The sequence below is a fragment of the Zosterops lateralis genome, assembly GCF_965231275.1.
Source record: "Zosterops lateralis genome assembly, chromosome: 13".
Classification (NCBI taxonomy): domain Eukaryota; kingdom Metazoa; phylum Chordata; class Aves; order Passeriformes; family Zosteropidae; genus Zosterops; species Zosterops lateralis.
In genome coordinates, this window is record NC_139773.1 from 12,943,149 (window position 1) to 12,950,991 (window position 7,843).

The window sequence follows — 7,843 nt, forward strand, 5'->3', positions numbered from 1 at the left end:
TGGCACAAGAAAAGGTCAAAAATATACCCCATCCTGTACAGTTCAGCATTAACCTTTCACTTATGAAAAAACTGGCCTTCATGCACTCATTCATTTGACTCTGACACACCACAAAACCTTATCTTTAGTGAATAGATACAGGTCTTCTGGCAGAAAACAGGAGAGAATGGGGATTGAACACATTGGCAGAGGAGTGTGGAGACTTGGGTTTGCAGCTGTAGGGCTGAACAGGATCAAATGGAGATACCCCATTTTCTGCTGTGCATGGGAACAAAATTTCAAGGTAAGTGCTAATTACCTCAGGGACAACTCTGGGAGCTGTACATGTGTTTGGGTGTCTCTCTGGCGAGGGGTGATGTCTGCACAAACAATGCATTACAAACCTCAGCTGCAGATGACAGTTGACTTCACCATTTCCCCCCAGGGATGGACAGTGCAGAGCTGCAGAGGAGGTCAAAGAGTCTGGCAGCCAGCACGGGGTCAGTGAGAGGGGGCTGTGCCCCCAGGATGGGCTGTGGGGGGCAATGAAATGCCTTCTGCCCCTCAGTAAAGCAAGGGGAATTGGAATCACCATCTGCTACTGACAAACAGCCTGAAATCAGCTTGGCCAAGCAGCTGTACCAGGAGTCCTCAAGGAGCTGTCTGAGTGAGCTGCTGGCCCACTGATGCTTGTTCATATTCTCTGCTGGAGCACTGGGGCAGATCCCAAGTACTGAAGCACTGAGTCCACAGTCAGCCAAGATACACAATGATGAGCCTCATAAATACGTGCTAGTTTGATTGACATAAATTCCAGGCAAAATAATGGAAAATCTGATACAGAGTTCAGTTCATGAAGCACTGAAGAATAGACGTAATACTAATCTTAATTAAGGCACTTGTGTATAAAACAGGTGCTCCAACCTTTTATTATTTAGTGTGATTCTAAGCTTGTTTGATAAAGCTGCCTGCATGGGCTGCAACACACTGTAATTAGATTTTGATAAGGTTTGAATTTTTCAGGGTTTTTTGATATGAAGACGTGTAATGTCAGTAGTACATCCATTAAATGGCTTGGCAGAAGCCAGGCTGGTGGGGCCCTAATGGGATCCATCTGAGGGACCTTGAGGGAAATATTTCTAATGGGCATCCACCAGGGTTGGTGTTAGATCCAATGGGTTTCCATATGAACTGTATTTTAATAGAATAAAATATAAAATTGTACAAGAGATGAATGCCTGGCAATGGGATGTTGAGTCCTAGAAAGAAGTCACTCAGGAGAGCTGCTGCTATTATCCAACAGTAAACCAAACAGGGATTCCTCTCTGTACATTAGAGCTGAACAATGGGAATACTTTGCATATCTCTGGGCTCCTGTATTGAAGATATCAGAAAAAGGTGGTGAAGAAATATCCACTAGAAAGGTTATGAGGGCTGGGCAGAATGTTGTATGGGGGAAGATTAGAAAGTAGGAAGTTTGAACCTAGTTATGGTAACAAATGAAAAAAGAAAAACTCTTTTGAAGAAGTTGACAGCTGTGCACAAATACTGTTTCAAGCAGAGGCTGCTGGTGCTAAAAGGCTTTTTAATCTAGCAGAAATTCATGACCAGAACTAATAGCTGGGAGACATATGCTGAGTAAACTCAAATGAGAAACAAAGCCCACATTCTGCACAGTGGGTGGTGGATCACTGAAACTGGTACCAAAGGATGTAATGAAGTTTCTGTCAGGGTGTATCCTGCAGGGCAGAAGGGATTTGGGTAGAGGACACTCTCCTAACCAGTAGTAAAATACCTGTTTGAATATTAAATAAAAACTCTTATTTCTCCAGGCTGCTTAGATGAGGTTCCTTTCACTGACTTGCATTTTCCCAGAGTCCAAGTAAGCTGAAGAGCCCTGAGTGTTATGAGATAAACTCAGCCAAGAGAGTCAGGCAGCTCTAGACCTGGGTTACCACTAAAGAACAGAAACGCCCTAGAGCAAGGAGACAGAGATGTTTAAATACAACAGGAGCTGGCTGCTGAAAAGACTTATAGGGTCTGTGCCTACAGCAAACCGGTATTGTTCTGAGTTGATATTTCTGTGTAAATTTGCAGTGGATAGGAAGAGAGCAGGTTCATCTGTCCATCAGGTAGACATCACAGAACAGAATGCCCTAAAGAGAAGAAAATTCCTTTGTCCCAAAAGCTAAGACAAGATCATGTACTCTAAGTTTTATTCAAGTTTTATGCTGATCTTCCACAAGGAGAAACAGCCTCATATGAGAACAGCTGGGACCAGCAGTATCTTTGCAGTTTGGTTGAGCCATGGAGGAAAAATCCCAACCTCCTCCTATCCCACAGAAGCCCAGAGGAAAAGGATTTTCCTTGTGAGCAGTGGTTAACAAATCAGAATAACAATGTTTTGGGTGTATTCCGCGAAAGTGTTGAGTCCCTGCCAGTAAGAAACCCAACCTACTCCTCAGGGTGCTGTTTGCAATGTTGATCTTCATTTTTCATTCCCCCTGAAGCATGCCAGGGAGATCCAGCCCTGAGTCTGCACACAGCTCTGGTTGGGATTCACTGCACTGGGAATGCCTTTGATTAATGTCCCCTTGTTACAGCAGTGGTTCCATGCTGCAATACTTCTACTCTGTGGTGTCTCCAGTGGGATGTCCAGGCACATGCTAATGAGTAAACAGCTGCCTGAAGAAGCAGTTCTGGAAGCAAGTGAGTAAAGAGGGAGGTCTGTGTGAAAGGATGTGGATAGCACAGATGGTGCAGACCTGGCCTGTCTTGACAAGGGAGCTGGGGAGGTTGTTCACATCATTCTAAAGCAACATCTAAAAAGACTGGCTGTTGGGGCAGAGGAGGGTGACCAGCTCAAGTGTGGATGCTGTTCTCTTACAGGGATGTATGTTCAGACTGGGTGGGCTGTCCCCAAGGCACAGTTCAGTGTGTGGGACTGTCAGGGTGTGCTCACTGAGATGGGACCTGGCACAGAGGAAAAGTCCTCAAGGATAAGTGGCTGAGCTGCAAGACTGAGTGAAGGCATGGTACAGTCTGGAGCAGGCTAAGCAGTGGCAGCCACATCCCCTGCTCAGGATGTTACTGGTTGGCCTCCTGCTGTAGCTGAATGGCTAAAGAGAGAAGTGGACCTTTGAAACACACTGGGAGCACAGTAAATGCTCCCACCCTATGTGCCATAAATAACTCAGGCCTCTGGACATAACCTCCTTTGATTACTTCTTTGAAAATCATTGAGGTATTTTGGCTACAAGGAAAAGGTGAGATCCTACACCCACAGGAACTACCAGATCACTGCTGGCAAACTCCAATTCAGTACAGGGTCCTTCTCTTCTGGCAGAAGTCACCCTGAAAAGAAGTTGATCCACTGTGGGGGAGCTGAAAAGAGAACTTTGTCCAGGCTCTAGTGGAGAGCACTGTGAGAGGTGATTCTTCAGCACAGAGCCTTCCAGACAGGCAGCAATGATTACACACACTATGCTTTCTGCCAGGTCCAGGCTACAAAAACACCTCCCATCCCTGCAGATTGCTCTCCTGCAAAACTCCATTTGCACTTTCTGAGAGAGCAGCTGGAGCAGGCAGCTTTTGTGGTGAGAAGAGAGGAGGAGGCAGGATGAGTTACACAAGGTCATGGCTGTGCCTCTGCATCAGGATGGCTGTCCCCGTGTGGGGTGCTGAACAGTCTGGAACAACAAGAATCCAACCAAACTGCCACAAAAATTCTGGCCATCCTACCATCTCTAACCAGTGCCCAAGACAGAAACAAGGCCCTCTCCAATTCAGCCTGGGACAGGAAGAATTCAGGAAGAAAATCTTGCCTTTCTGAAAAGGACAGGGTTGGGAATTGCTGGTATGCTCAGGAGCTCCCCACCCCAGAGAACAGCTGTCCCTTTCACTGAAGTTTATTGCCACTCTATTTTACTCCTAAGACTGTGCTTCTGTATCAGGTTGTGTGCAGTGTCCTAAATTGGCCTCATATAAATATGTTTAATTGAGAATCTAAGTGTGTGTGGAGGGAAGTGTGACCTATGTGCAGACAGGTTTAATCCCTTGCTCTTCCAGCCACATCTCCAGCTTCTCAAAGGGCTGAAGAATGTAGAGGGAGCAAGAAAAGGAAAAGTCACTACTTCCAACAAGGTACCTACACAGTCAGACTGCACAGTGGAAAATAACACAGCTGAAGAGGTTTGCTTGCTGGAAAACATTTTCTGTTCTAGTCTATTTTAACTGAGTCTCATCTCAGTTTTTCCTGGGCCTTTGCTTGCTCCAGACCATGTTAGTCACCCTTGTTGCAATTGTCTTTTTGGGTTGTTTTTTTTTTTAGTAGGGGCAAATGGGTAATTTTAAGCTTCCTTCTTTGTCAGTTTTGGAAAGCCTTTAGTACACTTACATTTTGCTTCTGGCAGCTGATAAAATGTCACTCATTACCTAGAAGATCTGCCTGGACATAAAGGCATATCCAAGGATAATATTTCCTATAAAATTATGGATATAAAGAGGCTCCTGAGCAAGAGTTAAGTTGAGCTCTGTTTATTTAGCCTTGGATTCTCTTTCTTCAACTGGTTTTCCATCCCGAGTTTACTCTTTATCAGGGAATGGACCTTAGTTTCTCTAGGACATGTGGTCACCTCCATCCAGCCTTATCTCAGCATTGTTATTTTCAGGCACCAGCATTTGAGACCTGGGGTTTGGTGAGGTCTGAGGAGACCCCATCACCCAGCAGGGGCATCAGGAGAGCACATCCGATGCCCTTGTAGGCTTCAGAATCAAACAGTAGTTTCTCCTCTCCTCAGTAAACCTACAGGCTGTTCCTCTGTGATCTCTACAAACAAACACTTCATTGTCCCTCTGTGTGTTCTCAGCCTCTGTGCTGGACTCTGGGTTTCTCAGTTAAAAACCTCAGCCAGGTCCAGGAAATGGGAGGGAAGGAAAGGGGGGTGGGTGAAGTGAGTGAGGTGGGCACAGCCAATTTTATGTCTTCTTCTTCTCTTTTTAAATAAGGCAAAACTTTGGAACAGACATATGGCAATAAATGCACTCCTGTGATTTTTCATGTTTTTTCAGCTGTAAAGAAAATAAGAGAAATGTTCCATTCTCTCTGGCTTCCTAACCATTCTGTAAGGTCTTTATGTGCAGAGCAGCTTGGATGCTGCTCCTGCCGGCTCCGTTTCTGAAACCATCCCTGCCACAATAAAGTCTTCTATTTTATTTTATTTTATTTTATTTTATTTTCCCAATCAGAAAGACACATGGCAGCACCTGCTCAGATATTTTGTCATCGAAGGATGTGGTCCTGACAGCCCTGCAGCACTGCCTGCCTGGATTGCTCCAGGGGATGGCAAACTGGTGGCACTGAGGCACTTGAAGTGCACAAAACTGAGGACATTTATTGAAGATTAGGGATAATTTGAGGTTTCATCTCAAGCCTCAGCTGGCTCGTGTCCTCAAGCACCCCTTGGCACTGCAGGTATGGACATGGTCAGACACAGCTCTGTAGATGTACTCTGGTGATGGTACCAGGGTGCCTTTAGCCATGACATGAGCTCCAGAGCTCCTCTCTGTCCTCTGACACAGACATCCAAAGTTGGTGCTTTGCTCTACCCTTTTCAGTGTTTTTATGACTTCTCTTTCCATTAAAACAGTTGCATTCTGTTACAGTCTGACTGTTTAGCTGATAATATTGCTCACACACTACAGGAAAAGCCAAAATGCACAAGGTTGCAGGCTCATGCTTTCAATGAGCAAGATACCAGAGGAAGTCTTAACAAAACCTAAACAGCCCTGTGCTGGGTTCAGTTAGTGATCCAAGCTCAGACAGATGGGCTGGAACAAAACTCCTACTGAACACAAAAAGTTTCCCAAGCATTTATCTCTTTTCTGATATCTGCCACAGAACAGCCCTCATCTTCCCCTGATTTACATTGGTTTTACATTATATCTCCCTTGATTTCAGCAACAAGTTAAACACACAGGCTCCAGGACAGCAGAAGCCCATACCACCAGCCATTCCAAAACTATCCCTCTTGCAGGAAAACCAGAACTGTCTGCCACTAGCAACACCCACCATGGTAATTTTTCTATCCTTCAAGGACAGAGAAATTTCAAAATACCCACTTTGGCAAGCAGATGACAGCTGGAGCCTTTCAGGAAGGTGTGGGATCAGCACCAAGCCCTGGGCTGCCATGGCTCCAAATGTCTGCTTGATATGGAAAGCCAGAGCTACACTCAAACAGGCACTGGAGCCTCTGAATTCAAAGGAACAATGAGCCTTTGAGGCTGGTCGAAGCTCACACTCAAAATCCTCTCTAGTCCAAGAGGAGGAACTGAAAGTTCTAAAGAGCAGTTAATCTCCTCATAAAATAGGTGTCTCAGCTAAGAACCTTTAAAGAGGGGTTCAGCCCTTTCTGTCAGCTAGCAAGGGAGCCTGGAGCACTGTTAGACGTCTAATTTTTAGAAATTGGTGGGTGATTATGCTCTTCATAAAGTCTCCACATATCCTGTACACTTTTTTTTCTGGAGCTGCTGTCAGCCTTAAGTGAAACTCCCCCAGACATGGGAAGTAAAACCAGCACAACACACAAAAAAATGAGAAACCAGATCCTCCCAGATGTGAGGAGTGAGGATGGCAGCTTGAGCCATAATCCAAAGAAATCAATAATAAGTCCTTCAACTGACAACTTTTTCCATCCAGATGCACTGGCTCACTACAAATCCCATGAAAACCACAAAAGCTGTTGTTTCTGTGCACCTAGAATCTGAGATACCAAAGCCTAGTACGAAGGGGGAGAAGAAAAGATTGAAGGATCTGAAAAATCCTCTAGAGGAGCTTGTGCAGGACAGGCAAAGCTCATCTGAGGGGCAGCATCCATTTGTCCCCATCACAGGATGTCCAATTGCTCTGCTGGAGCGTGTGGATGATGCACAGGCTGCACTGGAGATTTTCCCTCATGCAGAATTTGACTTCTCACTTGTTTCAGGAGGAGGCTGAAACCTCATTTGTGCAAAGATGGAGCCTTAACAATGAGAAATCAACCCTCTCTGGCTGCAGAAGAAGATGTGTGTGTGACTGCAGAACAGCAAATCTCTGCAATGCTTCTAGGCTGGCAGAAGATTCCAAAGAACCATGGAATGGTTTGGAACAGAGCTTAAAGAGCTCATGGACAACCCTTCTGCTCTGACCCAGCTCCGCCCTTCAGAAGAATGGCTTTCCAGAAAGTAATAAAGTGCTTGAAACCATGTTTTATTAGAGAATCTGTAGGCATGGAGACCTAAATCTTCACAGACTCTGCTCGTTCCTGCCCAGATCTGGTAATACTCTGCTACCCAAAACCACCTTGAATGCTCCTTAGAAATACCATGTGGAAGTTCACCACTGGGTGGCACTGGGAAAGATATTGCAAAGCTGGTTCCTGCCAACTTCACAATGATTTTTCCAGATAGACAGAAAACATCATGCCAGCTTGGAATAACAACCACCTCAGGAGACTCAAGGTGAGAGGCACAGGACCATGTGTGTGGCTGTAGGGTCTCTGTACACACTGGACCACACTAATGACATGGGACCACATGGCCCCATTGCATTAATGTCCCTGCATGGGAATGGGCACCTCTCACAAGATACAAACCTGCAGCAACCTCTTGCCAAGGACACTTTCTACTGATGTGCTACATGCATCAGACTCCACCATGATCTTTGGTGAGGCTGTCCATGCTGGGAATACACACAGCTGTTGATAAACCTCCTCATAGAGTCACAGCTTGGACACAAAAGAGCAAGGTGAGCAATTATATCCCATCTGGGCCTTGCCTTAGAGAGTACAGCATGCTGCTGGTGTTTAACAGCAGTAAAAGCAACCTT